Source organism: Stenella coeruleoalba, assembly GCF_951394435.1.
Source record: "Stenella coeruleoalba genome assembly, chromosome: 6".
NCBI lineage: Eukaryota > Metazoa > Chordata > Mammalia > Artiodactyla > Delphinidae > Stenella > Stenella coeruleoalba.
Window position 1 is genome coordinate 62,014,682 of NC_137151.1, and position 22,190 is coordinate 62,036,871.

General features: G+C 37.4%; 1 protein-coding gene and 1 long non-coding RNA gene across 7 annotated transcripts in view; one reads left to right on the top strand and one right to left on the bottom strand.

Annotated features, from left to right (window-relative positions):
- Positions 1-16,355, bottom strand: part of LOC307188256 — a 32,295-nt gene extending 15,940 nt beyond the window's left edge. The window contains exons 1-4 of one of the 4 annotated variants that reach the window (XR_013828875.1): positions 15,685-15,784; positions 15,376-15,533; positions 15,117-15,245; positions 12,581-12,648 (exon numbers count right to left, since the gene is read on the bottom strand). This is a non-coding gene — a long non-coding RNA (uncharacterized lncRNA). Of the gene's footprint in view, positions 1-12,580; positions 12,649-15,116; positions 15,246-15,375; positions 15,569-15,684 lie in introns of all 4 variants that reach the window. The other 3 variants (XR_013828876.1, XR_013828873.1, XR_013828874.1) reach the window with 3 other exon arrangements.
- Positions 16,356-16,365: 10 nt separating this feature from the next.
- CSRNP3 (cysteine and serine rich nuclear protein 3) overlaps positions 16,366-22,190 on the top strand; it is a 189,224-nt gene continuing 183,399 nt past the window's right edge. For 2 of the 3 annotated variants that reach the window (XM_079925138.1, XM_079925137.1), the window contains exon 1: positions 16,366-16,479. The gene's annotated coding sequence lies outside the window, so the exon portion shown is untranslated. Of the gene's footprint in view, positions 16,480-21,881; positions 21,922-22,190 lie in introns of those variants that run through there. The other variant, XM_079925139.1, reaches the window with a different exon arrangement.

Consider the following 22,190-nt stretch of genomic DNA (forward strand, 5'->3'; position numbering starts at 1 on the left):
TTAAAAGTTTTTGCCTTGAAATATTTTTGACTAAATATAATCATGTATATGCATTACATTGATAGGTAATTATTCCATTTTAATTCTTTATTTTTTGAATTGGTTATAACTCAATGAAAATTTGAAAATATTTTCTTTTTTCTTTGTTCTGGAAAATAAAAAAAGTCTTTATATTCTTTCATTGGTAACTTTCTCTGAAATATAGACCTTGAAATAATTATATTTGGTATTTTTCTTCTACCAGTTGTATCTTATTGCAATGCATCAGTGGTGTGTGTATTTTTATTCTTTCCTCCTCGTAGATTATGTGCTTCCTAAAGTTCAGTATTATTTCTTTGGTTTGTCTTTGTACCCCTTGTAGTACCTAATACAAACATAGGTGCACAATTAATCCTTGTTATAATCAATTGAAATAAAATATTTTATCCTCTTGTAGATTTCAATTGAATGAATGTCAATCTGGTATTGCTTTCTAGATTTCTGAATTTTCCAGATTCTAAAATTAATATTATTTTCATAATCTGAAAGGAAACTATGCTTTAAAATAACAACAAAAGTAGGGCTTCCCTGGTGGCGCAGTGGTTGGGAGTCCGCCTGCCGATGCAGAGAACGCGGGTTCGTGCCCCGGTGCGGGAAGATCCCACATGCCGCGGAGTGGCTAGGCCCGTGAGCCATGGCCGCTGAGCCTGTGCGTCTGAAGCCTGTGCTCCGCAGCTGGAGGGGCCGCAGCGGTGAGAGGCCCGCGTACCGCAAAATATAAAAATAAAAAAAAAAATAACAACAAAAGTGAAATTCAGTAGCTACCTTTCTGCCTTGATGTTCCTCTCAGTTCTACGTCACCTGGTAAACACAACAGTGGTGTTTGTATGTTTTTATCACCCTCCAGCCCCTCTGAAATTATGGATAAAATTTTTGAAGTGATGAAGCCTGTTTATTCTAGAGAAATTATACATCCACACTCAATCAGGAAGTGGAAGAAAAGAGTCCCCTTTCTCCTCATCTTGTTCTATTCCTTTCCACCCACCTCTCATCCTCTCCTCTATGGGTTGGTCTTTTAGGAAAAGAAGAATCATAGGATTTCAGAGCTGAAAGGGACCTAAGAGACTATTAGGTTACAATCTCCAGTGCCCCCTGGAGCTGGGCAGTGGGTGCAGTGGGCTTGCCAAGGACTGTGTTGTCTTGGAAAACACAAGCCCTGTCCAAAGGAGGCAGTGCATACTCAGATCCAGGCAGTTATTGCCAAGAGAGAATGTAGGCCAGCTCTGCCAGTTCCTTCAAGAAAATTCAAAAATGGATTTTTATATAAACATCCCAATTTTAATTTTATTTTTTTAAACTTAAAAAAAAATTGAAGTATAGTTGACCTACAATATTGTATTAGTTTCAGGGGTACAACACAGTGATTCAATATTTTTGTAGATTACATACCGTACAAGGTTTTTATAAAATATTGGCTATATTCCTTGTGCTGTACATGATATCCCTGTTACTTATTTATTTTATAATTGACAGTTTGTACCTCTTAATCCCCTTCACCTATTTTGTCCCTTCCCCCACCGCCTTCCCCTATGATAACCACTAGTTTGTTCTCTGTATCTGTGAGTCTGTTTCTGTTTTGTTATATTTGTTCCTTGTTTTGTTTTCCAGATTCTGCATATATGTGAAAACATACAGTATTTGTCTTTCTCTGTCTGACTTATTTCACTAAGCGTAATACCCTCCAGGTCCATCCATGTTGTCACAAATGGCAAGATTTCATTCTTTTTTATGACAAAGTAATATTCTATTTTGTATATGTACACATACACCACATCTTCTTTATCCATTTATTTATTGATGGACACTTAGGTTGCTTCCATAGTTTGGCTATTATAAATAATGCTGCTATGAACACAGAAGTACATATATCTTTTCAAATTACTGTTTTGACTTTTTGGATAAATACCCAGGAGTGGAATTGCTAAGTTGTATGGTTAGTTCTATTTTTAGTTTTTTGAGGAAACTTCATACTGTTTTCCATAGTGGCTGTACCAATATACATTGGTTCCCTTTTCTCCATAACCTTACCAAGACTTACTACTTCTTGTGCTTTTGACAATAACCATTCTGACAGGTGGAAGGTAATATTTCATTGTGGTTTTGATTTGCATTTCCCTGATGATTAGTGATGTTGAGCATCTTTTCATGTGCCTGTTGGCCATCTGTATGTCTTCTTTGGAAAAATACCTATTCAGGTCCTCTGCCACTTATTAATTGGGTGGTTTGTTTGATATTGGGTTGTATGAGTTCTTTACATGTTTTGGATATTAACCCCTTATCAGACATATCATTTGTAAATATCTTCTTCCATTTAGTAGAAATGGAGGAAATTCCCTTTCGCTTTATTGATGGTTTCCTTCACTGTGAGGAAGCTTTGGTTTAATTAGGTCCCAAGGTCCCATTTGTTGATTTTTGCTTTTCTTGCCTTCGCTGATGAGACAGATCCAATAACTATTGCTAAGACTGATGTCAAAGACTATACTGCCTATGTTTTCTTATTGGAATTTTATGGTTTCAGGTCTTACATTTAAGTCTTTAGTCCATTTTGAGTTTATATTTGTATATGGTGTGAGAAAATTTTCTAGTTTCTTTTTTTTACATGTAGCTGTCCAGTAACATCCTCTCTTTTAAATGCTGGCAACTGATGCACACAAAAAAAGTACTTTTTGTCCAAAAAAACATATCCTCAGGCCAAAATTAGTCCATGAGCTACCAGGTCGCAGAATGTGCTTAGACCAAACTTTCGTTTCATAGCTGAGGAAACTAAAGTTCAGACTAATATGAAAACTTGCCTTAAGACCATCCTGGATCTTAGACAGAAACTTCAGTTTATCAACCATAAGTGTTGGTGACTTGATAGAGGTATTTTCTAAACAAGTCAGGAAGGAAGTTTGCAAGCATGTACTCTGTGGGGATGGAGTGTCCGGAAACTGTTTTATATCTTTGATCATGGAAGCAAGAAGGCATTTGTTTTGTCGATTAGAAAGTGACAACAAGGCTTTGTTTGAGTAGGTGATATGGCCCAACATCTGAGATGCAATGTAGAGTAATAATGCTTAATTTGTGTTCACTGCATTTTTAAAATAACTCCAAATTCTTTTGTGTAGAATAACATAGCAGTCTCTGAATTACAGTTAAAGTTTCGCTAATGCAAGGAAATTGATATATTTTATATTACTTCTATTAGATTATTATTTTCATGAATGCTTTAGGATTTGTAATTTAGAGAAAGAGAAAATTATCTACCGAAATTGCAAGAATAATCTCTCTCCCTGCATTTATATTATTACATTGCATTTTGTTTTGTGCATTTAAAGTGTTTTTTCCCTAAAGTCTCAAGAAAATTCCAATACATCACTGGTAAAATCAACCAGACCTTCCTTATAAAAAGTAAGGTTTCTATATCCTTAGATAAAATTTTGTCCACCGAAGAGATTTTATATTAAAATGGCCCATCATGCATTGCTCCTTGTCTCACAAACTACACAAGATTGGAAACAGGATCAACCAGACCAGAAATGGCTAAAATCTGAAGATGAGAGTATGGCTGCAAAGATTAAGAAAGGCCTAAATCACAAAATACATCACAAAGCACACTTCAAATGTTTAATAAAAAGACTCTACATCAGTGTTCCTCAGCCCAGATCACCCAGGAAACTTAAAAAACAAAAAAACAAAAAAAACCCAGTGCCCAACAAAGAATTCTGATTGAATTGATCTGGGAGGTGGGCATACAGATATCTTATCCCAGTGCAGCTCCACTGAGATAAGTACCACCTCCAGTGGTACTGATACATGGTGGAAATAACAAGGGATCCAGAAGTAGGTAAGTTCTCCTCTAAGTGCTCATATCAGTCCTTGTCATGCATCCCAGGATGTCCAGCATCAGTAACTAAAGAGGAGGGACAAATCCATCTCAGTCCCATAGTGATGTGCTGACTACAGAAGAGGGAACCGAGAGCCTTAGTTAATTGCATCTTAAGTGCCAAAGCTGATCGAGTTCATGATTCCCTCTCAGTGTCTATTTCCCTGGCCAGCACAGCAGTTTCCAGATAAAGTGGCTTGTGTCAATAAGACTAAAGTCCTTTTAGTTCTCTGGGGACTCAAAGCAGTAGAGGAGATTAGGACATTGACAGAACGAAGCACCACTTGCTGGACATGCTCAGGGACAAGGTTGTAGTAGAGTCCACCTAATAGAAAATGTAAAAGCATTCCAGAGAGCACCAGAATTCTGCATAGGAGGCTGAACTCTGGCTGGCAGGGAGGAGAATAGTCCTTTGAAACCTGTCTTAAAGTTACATTTGCAAAACAAATCACTTGTTTTACCTAGAACATGTGTTTATTTGCAATACAAGAAGTTATAGAGCCATGAAAGGCTGTTGGAGATTATGGATTTAACCAAATATCCCAGCCAGCCATCTATCTGTGATGTCTGTGATGGTTTAGTTTAAGAGCCGGCTGGTTGTCAAAGCAATTCTTAAACACAAGGTCAGGGGCAGAGAGGGAGGCTGAATGCTCTAGCATGGCCACTGGCACAGGCCTTGAAGTGATGGGTTTGGGAAAAACATCAATACTCTGAATGACACTCAGTGGTGAAAAGTTTATTCCTGACTAGACTTGACCTCAGAGGGTTACAGCTCCTAGTGTTAGTTTATTTAAGTTCATCAACATCTCCCAAGGTGCTGGGTCAGTGTTGTTTCCGGTACATGCCACGTTATGGACTCAGAATCCTCACTTCTACTTCTTCCTAAATGTCCACTCTGACAGTTAATATTTGGACCTTCAGAACATCGAAATTCTTATTATCCTTATCTACAGGATAACTAGGACAAATTGCCACAAACTTGCTTCCGTTAAAGGATTCCTTAGTAATTTTCTGTGCCAATATTTAGAGTTGTCACTTATCACTTTAAGGAAGAGAGAAAATATGGATACATACATTTATTTCCGTTTAAGCTCTGAGTAATTCCCTAATTTACATTTAATCCTCTGAGAACCTACAGATAGAGATTTACACAGTAGAGATAACCAACTTCTATAAATTTTAATATTTTAAGTTTTAATACTTAACATCAAAAGGATATATCTAGTGAACACAAAACTTTCAAGTCTGTATTTCCGAAACTGTGTTCTGCAGACCTAGGGTTCTATGGTGTGTTAGCAGTTGCCCATACACTCATGTACCAATGTAAACACACACACACACACACACACACACACACACACACACACACACACACACACACACACAGAATTTACTAGATTGGGAGGTGCTGTCTTAAGTAAATGCAAACTGGCTTAATTACTCCAAAAAATGAAAAGCTTATGCCAATTAACATTAGGAGGATATATTTTAACACGTTTCCAAAATTATTCAACCAATCAATCCACCTTGGAGGGTCATGTGATGAGATTAGTGTTTTTTAAAAAGAACTTCAGAAGAATGTGTTCTACATGATATACTGAAAAGCCATGGATTTTGAAATCCCAGACAGTATTCAAATTCCAACTTTGTCACTTGTCCATCAACGTGACTGTGGACAAGCTACTCAACTGATTTCTTGAGTAAGAATTGGATAAATAATATCTGCCTCATAAGATTGATCTGAGATTAAAAGATGTGAATTATGTAAATATCTTGGAATTATGGAAATACAGAAGTCCTCAATATATCAAGAAATCTGAATTCACTCCCTCCTCTCACTTGAGTCTCTTCTGATGGCCCTTCATGCACATCCATATGTATTTATATGATTCTAACCAAATTTCACATATAGATCTTGTTCTTACTTCACTTAATTATTTGCTATAAAGATGGGCCTGTATTAAGGTAGTCCATACAACTTAACAGGCCAGCTAGCATTCTATGGTATTAGACACTAGTTTCCTTGGACTATCGCTTACTGTCGGACATTTGAGTTATTTTCAAAGTTTCCTTTTCATAAACAGCTTTGTATGAACAACTTGGAAAAAATTACTTGTTTGCCTTTAGACTACTTTCTGGGAGTATATTCCCCAAAGTGCAATTACTAGGTCAAAAGAAAGAAAGCATTGTATAGCTTTTTTCACAAATGGCTCTGCAGAAATCGGAACCAATTTACAATGTCACTTAAAATATATGTGTACCTTTTTTACCCTAACCTGTCACCAATGGATCTTTATTGCTTTTGCTAGTTTAATGGGTACATACTGGTACCTTCAGTTTGCTTTAAGGCAATTTTATTTAATTTCCAGATTTTTAAGTATGATGGTTTACTGTCTATTTTTATGCAAGTGTGCAAGCTGTTTATTTTACTCTTTTGATATTTATTGACTAGAATCTGAATCTCCAGTGTTATAGGATCTTCAGCCAACCTCATGTTTTAGGGCAAATATTGATAACATATGGACGACGAGCAAGCTTTGTCATGTGACTCCAACCCTTTCCTCTTTTACCACTTCCCAGCCCCATTCTACCCTCTGAATTTTGTACTTTAGCGGATCTCAATTTTTTTTAGTACAAGAACGATGCCACACAATATCTAGTGCTCAAATCTCAGCTTATGGCTGGCCAAGGTTGTTTAAGTTTCTCTAAAACTCAGAAGAGTCATGATCTCAAACTTATATCAATAATTTATCCCATGGAAAGCCTTTAACTCGGATCCTGATAATTTTTAAATTAAGGTGTAAAGGGACTAGACAATTATGTAAGAGCATTACAGAGGACTATTTCATATAATGCCAAGCTCTGCCTGCAATATTTTTCTCACTTGGCCACTATCCACCCTGTTCTTTAGGACCAGTCCTGACTTTAGACAACAGTTTCCATCTCACTAATCTATAGCTTAGCATTCAGTTGCAGGTCCTGCTAGTCCAGTCTTGAACTTCAGTACTGATCACTAATTTATCTGTCTTGAACCCAAGGATTAAGGTACTTGGTTTTGCCTCTGTGGGCACTCCACAGGGACAGTTGTCTGTTCTCCAAAACTGAAGCTTGTTGGTGGCGGGAGAGTTGGTCTGTGACCTGCTCATTGACTATAGACACTGACTTCCTGCCTATCCTAAGCCTTAGCAAATATGGAGTCATCTTATTAACTACTAACAGATGAGAAGCTAGATGAATCATGATCCAAAGTCTGAAGGTCTACCATTGTTTTCCACAGAAAAGAGTGTGTGTTATTTACATGGCAAACTGAACAGCTCTCTCTTGCCAAGGTCCACAAAATGAGGAATCTTTTATATGCATATGAATGACTCAAATATTTCCTTCTCTATATTAAGGAAACATGCATGCTTTGTAAAAGAAGTTATTGAGGACTGTGTACTGAAAGAAAAGAGGCAGGAGAGGGAGCTATAGAGAAGATAACCCGGCAATTGTCTGCAGAAACATTTCACTAGATGTCACCCCACTCTTGAGTCAGGATTAAGGGTTTTTTTTAGCAGAGCACAGTAGCAGGAAAGATGCCTTCAGTTTCCTGGCAAAAAAATCTTCTCTCTCCTCCAACCTGATGGAGTATCTGTGTGTTGAAATGATTCCAAGTCATAAAAGGAACTTCTGGCTTTAACCAAATGATTTTTAATATCCGTGAAGTTTTGACATTTGAGTGATGATGGACTATGCTAACTTACTATGTAATTGTATATAGTGTATATTTACTATATAGAAATTGTAAAATGCAAATAAGCAAAAGGAAAAGGGAAAAACCCTACATGACATGACCTTGCTTTCAAAAATAAAATTACAAACGTTTTGATACATCCTTCTAAAATTCTTCTTATACACAAACATATACAGGCACTAAAGAGTTGACTCATAAAGTACATATTATGAATTCTTTTCATGTCAATAAATACATCTGTTACTGTGAATATATAATCACTTAAACGGCATAATAGTATTATATTATTTATTAAGTTCCATATAGTCGAACATTGACACTATAGGCTTGAGATCCTAATATGTTGAAAAAAGAGGTGAGTCTTAATGTATTTTTCCCATGTTTTATATTAATGGGTATGACATTACCAAATCTTACTTAAACCATTTTAATATTTTCCTTTGAAATAATTGTTCAAACTTCAAAAAAAAAATCTTAGAGTAAGCCACCTTTATCCAAGTATTTGATATGAATATGTGTATTTACCACTAACTTTTCAATTCTAAGGAAGAAAAATGGTGACTTACTCGATGTGAGTCTTCACGCCTATGAAGCCTGAAATGGCACAGTTTCTTATCTGACTGTGTGTGGAGCTGGGGGGGATCAGCAGACACATATTGTGTACAAAATATTGTGTGTATGTCATTTACTGGCAAGAGACTTTATAGGTTTCAAGATTTTCAAAGATGTTAGTGATATATTCTTGAGACCAGATGTTTCTGTGTTCTTATTCCTTACTGGGTTAGTTCATGCTATTTATTTAATTTCTCTGATCTCATTTTTCCACCTGTAAATTGGAGGTCATGATATCTACCTTGATGTGTCATTGGAATTAAAAGAGATCATGCTTTTAAAGTTCCTGGTCCATAAAAGCACCAGGAGTTTATTTTCTGTTTTATAAATTAAACTTCCTCTTTTTCAGAAATATAATCCATGATTCTCCACGTCAGTTGAATGAATGAGTAAATAATACATGTTTAACTCTGTAAAACGATTAAACAGGTTTTATTGAACTGCACCATTATGAGGAAACCATGCTTCCTGCTAGTATTTCCATATGGCTTTTATCAATAGGCTTTTTTTTAACATCTTTATTGGAGTATAATTGCTTTACAATGTTGTGTTAGTTTCTGCTGCACAACAAAGTGTATCAGCTATGTGCATACATATATCCCTATATCCTCCCCCTCTTGCGTCTCCCTCCCTCCCACACTCCCTATCCCACTCCTCTAGGTGGACACAAAGCACCAAGCTGATCTCCCTGTGCTATGCAGCTGCTTCCCACTAGCTATCTATTTTACATTTGGTAGTGTACATATATCCATGCTACTCTCTCACTTCGTCCCAGCTTACCCTTCCCCCTCTCTGTGTCCTCAAGTCCATTCTCTACGTCTGTGTCTTTATTCCTGTCATGCCCCTAGGTTCTTCAGAACCTTTTTTTTTTTTTTAGATTCCATGTATATGTGTTAGCATATGATATTTGTTTTTCTCTTTCTGACTTACTTCACTGTGTATGACAGTCTCTAGGTCCATCCACCTCACTACAAAAAACTCAGTTTCGTTTCTTTTCATGGCTAAGTGTCCATCGACAGATGAATGGATAAAGAAGATGTGGTACATATATACAATGGAATATCAATATGCTTTTGATCTGTTTATTCTAAGCACTATACATTCTTATAATTTTTGTCTTCCTCTGATTTTGTTCCTTCTCTCTTTTAATTCTTTCCTACCTGGCAAACTAATGAAGTCATTAGGCCCAAAATGAAATAAATCCTGTTGGGTTATGAATATATGATTTCAGTTTCTGTTGATATCCACCATGTGCTTATGGAATACGTTGTTTGGCTTTTGAAAGAAAATAATGATGTGATGCTCCGACAGCTCACTCTCTATAAACTTTACATAATAGTCAAGTAGTAATAGGAAAGTGGTTGCTTTTCTGTGACAGAGCTGTTTAGATAGCCTGGTCAAGCCTCATAGCTTTGTCTGCACCTACCCAGCAAGTGAAGGAATAAAGCAAGAAAACTTCTATCCCTTCTCACTAGGATACATGCTCCCCACTCCCTCACACACACTACTTAAGTTTCCTCAAAAAGATACTGTGTTCAAGGAATGCTGTATCGATCCTTTATCAGAAATGGTTTCTTTCTCAGGCATATTACTAAATAGAAAACACCACTGATCTTGACTTAGCACAGAAACAAATATGTGTGCTTGGTGTATGTGTGTACATGTACATGATTTTGTATACGTACAAAATTCAGTTCTTTGTTTCTCAGTCTCCCGCCCTATAAGAACAATAAGGAAAAAACCCAGCTAGGGGGGAATTGGTTAATCTTTATTTGCAAGCCTTGCACTTCTAATGCCAGACATTTTCTTTCTTTCTTTTTTCCCTAAGTGGGCTTGTCTGAATGATTCCAGAAGAAGTTAGTAGGTGGCGACTTTCAACTATGCTTTCTGTGCTAAACGTGTCTGCTTTTACCTTGGGTACTGTGCAAACTGTGCTCACGCTGTTTTACTCTTTAGGGCTGTACTTGCTCAAGCTGTGTTACTGTTCGCTACTGCTGTAACATCAAGACCTAAACATTTTAAAAGAGAGGTCAAAATAAACACATTCTGTTCCTTTACTCAATGCGTCTTCATGGACTGCTTAATATGCACCAGATACTGCTTGTGTGATTAAGTGTACACTTCTGTTATTAAGTTTTTCCTATTAACTGTGTTTATTCTCACTTCTGGAAAAAGGAAATCTGTTTTCAGAATACAGTATTATATTCAATGTACACCTTATATGCAGTTTGCTGCCCATTGTATCTGATTCATGTGGTTTACTAGTTTCTGCCTTTCTGTGAACTTTGAAAAGAATGTAAGCATTTAGACTCTGTTTCATCAGTTCAAAGTTTAGGAGGATTTGTTTTAAGTTATTGAAGTAGTCGATACAATAACCCCTTTTACCGACCTACCCTCATTGAACAAATCTCCCATTTCCTATAAATCAAGATAAACTGACAGAAATAAAACTATACATTTGGTCTTGGACCCGAATGTAAGTTGATATGAAGTAGTGTTATTTATTCAGTTATATTTTGGAACACCTTTTTACACATCTGGCACAGTGCTAAACCATGAAGACCTGATGATAAATAAAGGTTTCTGCTTTTTTTTTTTTTTGCGGTATGCGGGCCTCTCACTGTTGTGGCCTCTCCCGTTGCGGAGCACAGGCTCCGGACGCGCAGGCTCAGCGGCCACGGCTCACGGGCCTAGCCGCTCCGCGGCATGTGGGATCTTCCCGGACCGGGGCACGAACCCGTGTCCCCTGCATCGGCAGGCGGACTCTCAACCACTGCGCCACCAGGGAAGCCCAAGTTTCTGCTTTTAATAGGATTTTTTTTTTTCTTTTGGCTGCGCAGCATGTGGGATCTTATTTCCCGACCAGGGATTGAACCCGTGCCCCCTGCAGTGGAAGTACAGAGTCTTAACCACTAGACTGCCAGAGAATTCCCTAGTTTCTGCCTTTAAGAAGCTTCCAGGGCTAAGCTACATGCTAACCTGTTTCCTTCCATCTGGTGGAAAAATGATAGAAACTTCTATGGGTTCTCCTTTTTATATACACCCAAGGGTCAGATTTCAAACTCAGAGCTGAGTTATCAAGAGTTTCTTACATTGAGTATCCATAAACTAAAATCGGCACACTACTAATATGTACCGAAGTCTCTATATTGATTTTTATTACATATCCTTTCAGCAAATATTTATTTTAAAAATATCTAGCATTTATTTACTACTGTTACATGCACTGTACTAAATATGCATATGTATAAATAAATATATTGTCTCTTTAAATATACACCAAAAAACCCTACAAAGAAGGTACTATTATTAAACCCATTATACAAAAGAAGAAACTAAAGCTTAGGGAAATTTACATCATAGAGCCAGGACTGGAATCAGGGTCTGGATCTGGAGCCCATGCTTTAATTACATTGTACTAGATGTTGGGGATTGAATGATGAGCAAATCAAACACCTCTCCTGACCTCATGGAGCTTACAGTCTAATTAGGGAGACAGATACTAACTAAATCATCATACAAATATATAAACACAAACACTAATAGGTACTCAGAAGTGCAAATACAGGACATTAGAACAAAACTACCATGGGGAACAAGATATAATCTGACAGGGTAAGAGAAAACATCTCTGACAAAGTTAGATTTGAGCTTCTTTCTGAAGTATTAGCGAGCTTTAAATCGGTGCGTGTAGTGGAAAAGCCGTTAGAGGTTCAAGTATTCATAGACAGAGGACAAGACTGTGAGGCAGAGGAAATTAAAGGAAATCCAAAATGGCTGAGACACCTCTAGCCAGGAGAAACTGGCATGAAATCTAATGAAATCTGTGAAGTATTAGAGGCCAGACTGTGCTGGACCATAGGCAATGTTAGGAATGTTTGTCCTTTTCCTGGGCGCTTTGAGAATCCATCCGCTCAGTAATTTTAAGTTTCTAAAAGTTCTATTTACCTCAAAACACTTGGCAGTTTTGCAATCCTACCGCACATAAACATAAAGACATTTGAAACTTCTTCAGTTTTTGTGAAGATTTTGTTATAAGTATGTCGAGTTGTCTGAGATTTATTTGAAGTTATTTATTACTTTAAAATTTTAATTACTTTTAGCTTATCTTCATTACATATTTAGTTGGTTGTAAAATTTTTGGCTAACCTCATTCATCTGGAATGTCCAGTGTTTGCATTAGTAATATTTTTGGCCTATAATTTTAAAAATATTACCTGAAGGTTAATATATGTTATAGTGTAAGCTTTTGTCTTAGTACATTCAGACTAGTATAACCGAATACTACAGACTGGGTGGCTTATAAACAACAACAAAATATTATTTCTCACAGTTCTGGAGGCTGGGAAGTCCAAGATCAAGACACAAGCAGATTCGGCGTCTGCTGAGAGCCTGCTTCCTGGTGGAAGGAACAAGAGAGCTCTCTGAGGCCTCTTTTATTAGGGAAATAATCCCATTCATAAGGGCTCCACCCACCCTCATGACCTAATCACCTTTCAAAGGCCCCATCTACTGAATTAAATGGTTAAAATTTCAACATATGAATCTGGGGGAGACACAGACTTTCAGTCCATAACAAACACGATGATGCGTATCGATAGAAAATGTGTACGTTATTCCACTTCCCAGATTTTCTTAAAAGGAGGCACTTTTGTTATAAAGCAGAAACTAACACACCATTGTAAAGCAATTATACTCCAATAAAGATGTAAAAAAAAATAATAATAAAATAAATAAATAAAACACACCATTGTAAAGCAATTATACCCCAATAAAGATGTTAAAAAAAAAAAAAGCTAGATCGTAAAGAAAAATAAATAAATAAAATTACTTTTTCAAAAAAAAAAAAAAGGAGGCACTTTATTGTTGTGTGGTGGTTGTTTTTTTTCTACGTTGGAATCTGGGCATAAGTAGGATACTTGTTTTAACAAAAGTCTTTTTTTTTTTCCCCAGTGGGTAAAATTCAAAAAATATTTGACAGCCATACATGCCCACCTTGCATGAATCAGGCATGGAACAAACCATTACCACACAAAAGAGCATTTCTATAATGGAGATGAGGACAGAGGGAAAACAGACTGCCCAAGTCTCCCTGAAAGAAATGGGAAAGGCTGTAAACCAGGCAATATTTGGTCTGAGGCTCTACGGCTGAGTGGAATTTTGCCATGTTTTTCAATGCAAGAGAGCAGAGGAAATAAAATGTATGACTGCATGGAAATGAGAGAGTATTCCATAATTACAAAGTACTGATAAACTTGAAATTCCAGAAAACAAACAAAAGCCACAGCAAGTGATCAGCCAGGACAGGTATGCAGCTTGTGAGACACATGGAGGTGGAAGTGTCCAGTTTGCCAACTTTTGAAAAGAAATCTGTTTTTCACAGAGGTAGATTTTATGACCTATAACAACTGAGGACCCAAGACCAGCAGGGGAAGCAGAGTCTGCCTTAAATCATGAGGCTATTTCTAGGGAATGGTGAGTTACTTGACTTTCAAGTGAGAAACTACATAAAAATATTGTGATGGATATTGTTGGAAGGGAATACACATTGTTGAGACTCCTCAAACTTTCTATTTTTATGGAAATTAGCAGTCAGGAAAAACACACCAAAAGGAGATGATCAATATGTATGTACAGAGTTTTGGCTCTTGACAAACACCCATATGATAACGTCAGGTCTACTCAGCACATTAATGAATTTTGGCAAGAGTTATGAATTGTCTTAGCAACGTCCCCAGGAAATGAAGTTTGGCTGATGCAATGCCATCTTCGGAAAGGCCAGATCTGCATATCATTAACATTTGTGTTGGTGGGTTCCCAAAAATGGATGTAGTTTGACCCCAAACGAGTGTTGCAATAAAAGCCCCTGCTTGCTACAGGAGTGGGAAACCATGTGAGGGAAGCAAAAAATCAGACGTTTCTTCAAGCACAAATGGCTGGTGTCAAAACCGGTTACAATCGTGCTATGTTTGGCAGCTGCACCTGCGTGGTAACTAGGGAGCTATCCGGGTATGAATGTTTGTTTCACACATCAGAATTTAAAGTAGAGGATGGAATACACTGGGCAACATCTCATGAAAATGGAGTTTTTTCCTCCTTCCATAATTTGAGCCCAAAGCCTTAAAACAGGAGGAAACCATGACATAATAGTGTTTTCATCTGTAGAAAAATACATATTTTTCGATGCTAGTAATGGCGTTTAAAAGGGGAACATGCCTATTTGGTCACAGGCCACTCCGACATTATAACTCTCTTGGAATTTCCTTTTTAAGCAACCTTTCCTAGAGGCCCAGTATTGGCCTGAGACCAATTTACTCTTTGCCAAAAAAGTTATTTCTCAGGCCCAATTATCTAGGAAGCTCATAAAATGTGTGCCTTGGCAGACTGAAGAAAAAAGATTTTTTTTAATCAGGTTTTCCAGAGGAACTCTCAGAATTTCCAATCCAAGATCCTGTTTTGGTTGGAAGAAAGTGCACAGATAGAAACATTAATAAAGAAAAATGAGGAGTGTTGTCTAACTATGGGCAGATTTATTATATCAGGACCCTCCTAGTCAAGTGAAGGGAATGGGAAAAGGAAGGAATCTAGAACTAAGGATCTCATAAAATGCCCATATTTAACATGCACAGTCATTTGGTAACCTACCTTAAGGAAAGGCCTAGAAGTTAGAGGCAGGATAAAGACCCCTTTTTATAATTGTTTGAACCAGATGAGTACGGCAAAAGCAAAGAGGACCAAGAGGTTAGTCTGGGATCCATGTCAGGTGGAGGGTCAGGAGACTGATAATGGCCTAGGACTTTGCTTATTTATACCCTGTTGCCATGATTTTAAGGTGTGTTTTTATCTTCACAACGAGACAACAGTTACCTTTATTCCTGTTTTCTCTAAGATTTCTCTGGTATATCTAGTTCTTTTATCCGAGAGGCCTTTAAACATTTTAACTTCTGTTATTCCTCTTGAAGCGAGTGTATGTACCTTAATCCAGAAGAATTTTTCCTGAAATTCACAAAACAAAGGTAGGATGCGGAGACATTTCAATGCTAATTATATATGCCTCTGAATGCTATTTGCTTCAAATACTTAGGTGACAAAAATAGTATTCATTTTTATCCTTCTATAAACTTACGTTTACTTTTTTTTGCGGTACGCTGGCCTCTCACTGCTGTGGCCTCTCCCGTTGCAGAGCACAGGCTCCGGACGCGCAGGCTCAGCGGCCATGGCTCACGGGCCTAGCCGCTCCGCAGCATATGGGATCTTCGCGGCCAGGGCACGAACCCGCGTCCCCTGCATTGGCAGGCGGACTTTCAACCACTGCGCCACTAGGGAAACCCGAACTTACGTTTATTCTTAATCCTTTGCTTCAAATAAGTTCACAACTGCAGACTGATCTTTATCAGAAAATAATAATAACAATAACAAAAATAATAGTACTCACGTCGTAGCAGGAGAAAGGGGTGTGATCTCGCGTGAGTTCCTGGGAGAAGCTGCCAAGTGAGGGTCCCTGGCTTTGCGCAGGAAAGAATTAAAGAGCGAGCTGTAGTAAAGTGAAAGCGAGTTTATTTAGATAGATACACATTCCATAGGCAGAATGCAGTCTGTTTCAGAAGGCAAGAGTGGGAAATATGGGGTGGTTAATTTTTATGGGCTGGGTATTTTCATATGCTAATGAGTGGGAGGAATATTCTAACTAGTTTGGAGAAGGGGCGGGGATTTCCAGGAATTGGGCCACCACCCAATTTTTTTTTTTTTTTTTTTTTTTTTTTTTTTTTTTTTTGGCGGTTCGCGGGCCTCTCACTGTCGCGGCCTCTCCCGTTGCGGAGCACAGGCTCCAGACGCGCAGGCTCAGAGGCCATGGCTCAGGGGCCCAGCCGCTCCGCGGCACGTGGGATCCTCCCGGACCGGGGCAGAAACCCGTGTCCCCTGCATCGGCAGGCGGACTCTCAGCCACTGCGCCACCAGGGAAGCCCCACCACCCAAATTTTGGCCTTTTTTGGTCAGCCTTGGAACTGTCATGGTGCTTGTGGGTGTGTCGTTTAGCGTATGCTAATATATTGCAATGAGCGCATAATGAGGGTCAGGGTTTAGGGAAGTCAAATCTTCCGCCATCTTGAGCCTAGTAGGTTCTAACGCATCTTCGTCATGTCCTGTTTTTCTCAACGGCTGTGTCATTCTCTTAACGATTGTGCCCTGCCGCCTCCCCTCCAGTCTCAACGTTACAGCATCCTCTTTGGTAAGATAAAAACTTAAAATCTTGATGTCATTTTTGTTCCTGCAAATGGAGACAGGGAGAAAAACTGGGAGAGTGAAAACACTTCAGAATTCTGTGTGTGTGAGTGGTAAGGAAATGCAGTGATTTCACCTGGACTGGTTTAGAATGAATAAAAAAGTTTAAACTGGGTGAAAACAAATGGCCCTGGCATTCCATTCCCCTCATGGATTGCCCTAAGGAGTCAATTTAGGGTATGCTGAGTGTCAGAGCTGCTCTGTGAACCAGCTGCTGGATTCTATTGCTTTAGCAAAGAGGAAAACCAAATGTTATTCTTCAAAATTTAAGGAAACATAGAACTACCTTTGAACTAATCAAGAACACTTTTAAAAACCCTATTAGGATTTTTAAGGCCATTTTGAGAAACAGAAAATTCACCTGAAAATGTTTTACTGGCCAAGTCTCTCAAGGCACCTGCTACCATTTCAAATATTTGAATTCCATGGGAAACTTTGGCCAAACCTCACATTATCATATAACCATGGCAAGACTTTTCTTGTTCTTTTTGCTTTTTTGCAAATAAAACTCTTCTGTTTGCAAGGTGTAGCTGTAGGTACTACATCTTCCTGTATGAGTAGGACAAAACAAATGAACATATATCATTTATGAAACGTTATTAATTATTTTGCTACTTGTTTTCTTTTGCTTTCGAGAAATTCATATTTAAATAATATATTTTTAAGAAACCTTTAGAGGTAATGTGTTGGCCCTCATCTTTGTCTTTTAAATATATAAATAACCCTGAATTGGTACAATTTCTTCCTGTGATCATGCCAGATTTGTAATAAATACCTATGTACTGATAAGGAAAGAGTGCCTACCCAAACACTATCTGGGAGAAATGCCTCCCTGGGAGTTACAGCGGAGATCAACTTGGAGGGAATAAAATGACAAAGCATGTTTCATTTCCATCATTCCCTCTGAGATGACTACAGAAGAATAGGATGTATAGTCCTATAGTACCCTTCACTAAGATTTACAGCAATTGTTCCTTTCTTTCAGATTGCTGTTACTTTCCTCAGTGTTACATACTGTCATTAAATTCTCCACCCTCACTATTACAGCTTCCATTACCACCCACATGGCACTACGGCTTTATCCATGGGTGGCAGATGTTATCACCATATGTCATCCGATCAATTTTCCATTCAAGGGTAATGTAATGTTTGGGGGAAAGCCAACTCACACTTTAGTAAAGGCTTTCTCTGTAGTCTTCACCAGCCGTAAATGCAAGCATCCTTTCAACTTCTTGGCTCTGATACCTAACCAAAAAATCAGCAGGGATCTTAGAAATGCATTGCATATTTCCATGTTAGTTGGGCTCTCTCTCACTATCACCTGCCAAATTGTTTCCTACTAAGGAGTTTGGCAGTATTTTGCTTTCCTCTACTTTTATTCTTCTCAGAACATTCAGGACAGAGAATCATTAGCTAGATGAATCCCAAAGGAGATAGTGGTTTCAGGTCTGGTTCACGAGGTTGTTACTTCTTGTTTATTTCTAGGATCTTTACTTCATCTCTTTGTTCCAGAAGTTGGCGTTGCTCATAGAGTTTGAAATGCTTATTCTATAAAATTCTAAAGGATAGCCAACACTAAGACAAGATCAATTTATCATTATTTATCATGATTTGCACATGCTCTCTCTCTTTCATTCCTTTTTGTTTTCTTCTTTCTTCTCAACATTTTCTCCCATCTCCACTCCTCTCTTGCTGTGGGTTTATACTTTTCCACATTTATTGAACACTTACTATTTGCCAATCACTGTGCTGTGCTCTGCATATTTAAATATTAAATAAAATACACTTCCTCCAAATTTTTCAAATCTTAAAAATAAACCTTAAATCATTTTGAAACCAATCCAGTCTAAATCATGAATTTCCTATGCATGTTGGGTAATTAAAATGTGGAATGTTTGGGAGGAAAGGAAGTGGAAACAATTACTTGTTTTTATTGATCATGAAATGATCTCCCTCTCAGGTGCTCAAGCTGCCTTGCAGTTTGGTGACGAAGTTCTCTTTACGTTATCCACAATCAATATTTTAAAGGCTTGGATTGTGTCCTTTTTCCATTTTTTTCTTACAGGTTTCAAGTTACCAAATCTCATGGTCAAACTCATTTGAAACCTATTAATTCCAATGATCACTTGACTTGCCTTTCTCCATCTACTTTCTGTTTATTTTATGTCTTTCTTGATATGTGATAACCAGTAATTACTGTGGCATTTCAAGTGTAGAAAAACTGCAATTTTGTATAAAATAAATGCACACTTCTTTTAAAAATTTCTCATTTATTATGCTTCTAGAAGACAGGTAGGTTTGTGGGCATTTTTGGCAACAAGAACTAATGTCTTTAGTAACCAAAATGATATCAATCTCCTCCTGAGTTGCAGCTGATGTTCCAACATCACCATATTTTATATTTAAATTACTTGTTCTTAAATTATAACTTTATATCTACCCCTAATGAAAATCACCTACTACTACCTTATTGTTCATTAATGCTGACCTGTAAAGTTTTCATAGTTTTGTTTATTATGGAACTCTCCAGGAAATGTGGATGGAATCAGAACACAAGTTATTTTACTGTTCCTTAAGAACATTTTATTAACTTCGCTTAATTGTTGTAAAACTAACAACCTTATTTGCAGTTGTTTTCAGCATGAATTCCTGAGGAAACCATGTTATCAATTTTATTTTTATCCAGAGCATCTTATCACTAAGCAAATTATTTATTTTTGATACATCATTTTTCACAGTCCTCTTCTATATTTTGTGATAGTGTTGGAAATAATTTTTTAAAATTATCACTTACCCACATAAAAATTTAGACTCTTAAAGCTCTTTAACAAAGAGATCACAAGGCACATTTTTTTCTCACAAAAATATGTTGTCACCTTTGTTCCCATAGTTATTCCAGTTATTGCTATAATCCATGATCCTCCTCTTTGTCATGCATTCTGCTGGGATGCATCTCAAGGGTGCATCTCAAGGGCAGGAAGTACATCCATTGTTTAATTTGGGTCTCTACACATTGCCTACTTCAACACTCCAGTTCTACGGTGTAGACCATACATGTATATATAAAAGATATAATTTGCCTCAATTAGCGTAGGAGCTCCATAAAGTCAGAGACTTGGTCTTCTTTACTGTATTTTAATACCAAGGACAGTATTTTTCATGAAAAAAATACTCAATAAATATTTGTGAATTCATACTTTTTGAATTACATTGTTAATATTCCACAAGCAGCTAATGAAGTTAGTTGCATCGGTCCCTAAGTTTTTTTATTAAATACTTTTGAGCATCTCTTACTGTCCAATGATTATCATGGTGTTCTCAGATGGGTAGAGACCACACTGATGGTCTCCTGGCACCAGGGTAATTTATAGCAACATGTAAAATACTTGGGCCAGTTGCACCAAATTTTACCCTTGAGTTCTTACAAGCATTTGGGTGATTGACGACAAGTTTTCCTGATCTGCTTTTTCCTGTGGATCAGTTAGCTCTGCGGTAGTCTTCATACTCTTTATTACCTTTTGACTTGATGCTTCTAAATCTCAATTTCAAAAGGCAATTTAGGAATCCTTTAATGACTTCCTTAGTGAAGGTTGGAATAAAAAAATGATTTTTTATATTTTTAATCCCTTGATATGCTTTAATCATTTTATGAGACCAGAGACATGAAATATTTCCACTGATCCTTCAGCTTAAACATTAATATATTTGAAGGTCTTTTATCTTTGACGATCTGGCTCCTTGCACGGGGCTTCTTGTTTCTGAACTACATAATTGTGGATGCATCTGGACTACCACTCCTCAAAATCGTCCCAATTCCTTTCTGATGCAGATGGGCCCCAAATCCCACATTAAGAAATGCTAACCTAGGGATTCCTCCAGCTATTCCTAGCAGTAGGACCACAGAAGCTTGGAAAGCATCCTCCGCAGGAGAGGACTTGAAGTGGGAATCAGGGATAATTTAACCTTCTCTTTATCTCCAGCAGAGCTACCCCAAATAACCGAGCACACAAAGTAAAATCAGTACCCTTCTTTCTAAAGTCAATTTTAATTGACAGCCACTCCCTTCCTAACAAGATTTACACCCCTAAAAACTTTCCATAGTTATTTCTGGGCTACCAGTGATTTGCCCTCATTCCAGTTGTTCTTGGAGTTGAAGAATACTTTCTTGTCACTTCTCTTTTTTTCTCCCTTTGGTCTTATTTCCATGAGGACACATTACTGATTTAAGAAATTGAATAGCAAAGCCTATAAATATCTGTACGGTGGAGAAAACATTCATTGTTTAATTTATACCCTCCCACGGAAACTTTTTCAGACCCTCACCTAGTGAAAGCTCAATTAATAGCACTTTTTATCATAAAGAGCCATGATCTGTATTATATTTTGTAAGAATTCAATCTGTATATGGTTTAAATTCTTCGTCAGTCCTAGACCAGCTTCCTTTAAGCTGTGGACAGATTTGCTTTGTTGCCTTAAAGAAGTCTAAGGATATTTTCCTCAGTTGTCCTTTTTATGCCTCTTAGTTCAGAATTGAAATGATTTTGCCCAAGGTTATTAGAATAATATTGGAATTCAATTAGTCACTTTGAGACATGGCAACCGAATGGCTGACTCCTTTTTAATTTTTAACAAGTTCCATAATTCACATAGAGAAATTGATGCCCGTATTTAAGATATATGAAGAAATGCAAGCCACATAACTTTGAAATATTTAAATATTCTAATACTCCGGATGAAATATCTTTTTCATACTGACTAGGCTCTGAAACTGGTTTTTAATGAAAACAGTGCCCAACAGAGGTTGAAATGCAAATAGTATTATGCATCAATATAAAGGGTCTTGATTCATTTTAATTTTATCTCTTTGCAAACTGAATGTGCATAATGTTATCTTGATGTTCAGTCTCAACCTCTTCTATCTACATATCAAAATGTACAATAAGAAGATCATTTTTTTCACTGAAAAAAAATCAGTGGGAACTGAAAAATAAGCAAGGTACCTAAGCTTTACGTTATTTTGCTTTGATTTCAGGTGGGTAAAGCATTGATTTTCCTACAGCCAAAGCAAGACATTTTTACTTCAGCCGAGTTCCCCTGCAGATATTTTCCATAGTTTGGAGCTATTCTTTGAAATATCTTTCATCTCTTTATTCCTTTCCTCTCCATGTTCCTTTTCTCCTCTCCCTGCCTCTCTCCAGCTGCAAGGATTTGTCTCCTAAGAGTGGGGGTGGGAGGGAACAAGGGATGAAAGCAGACAGGGAGCATGAGCTAGAGAATGCCAGGATCTGGCTTTTGTTATTGGTTGGCTGCTGCTTGATGGGTAGACTAGGGAGGAGAGAACTCTTCAGTCTGTTCTGACGGAGCCGAAGTACAGAAACCATATTTACAGGTAAGAGCAAAAGAGAAGGAAAAAAATTATTTTTCTTCAAAAGAGAATGCTTCTCAATTCCTACTGAGACAATTTTATGATATAGAAATTATTCTATAAGACATTTCCTTGAAAGTGTGTCCCTCTCATTACTTGAGGAAGCTTTGCAATGAGCTGTTCTCTCTCCCTGCAAAATCCTTAGCTGATAAAAACACCAGAGGCATGTCTTATCCTGGATAACTTTCTAGCAAGTGTTACAGAAGCAAAGTTAATGGATAAGATGAGTCATC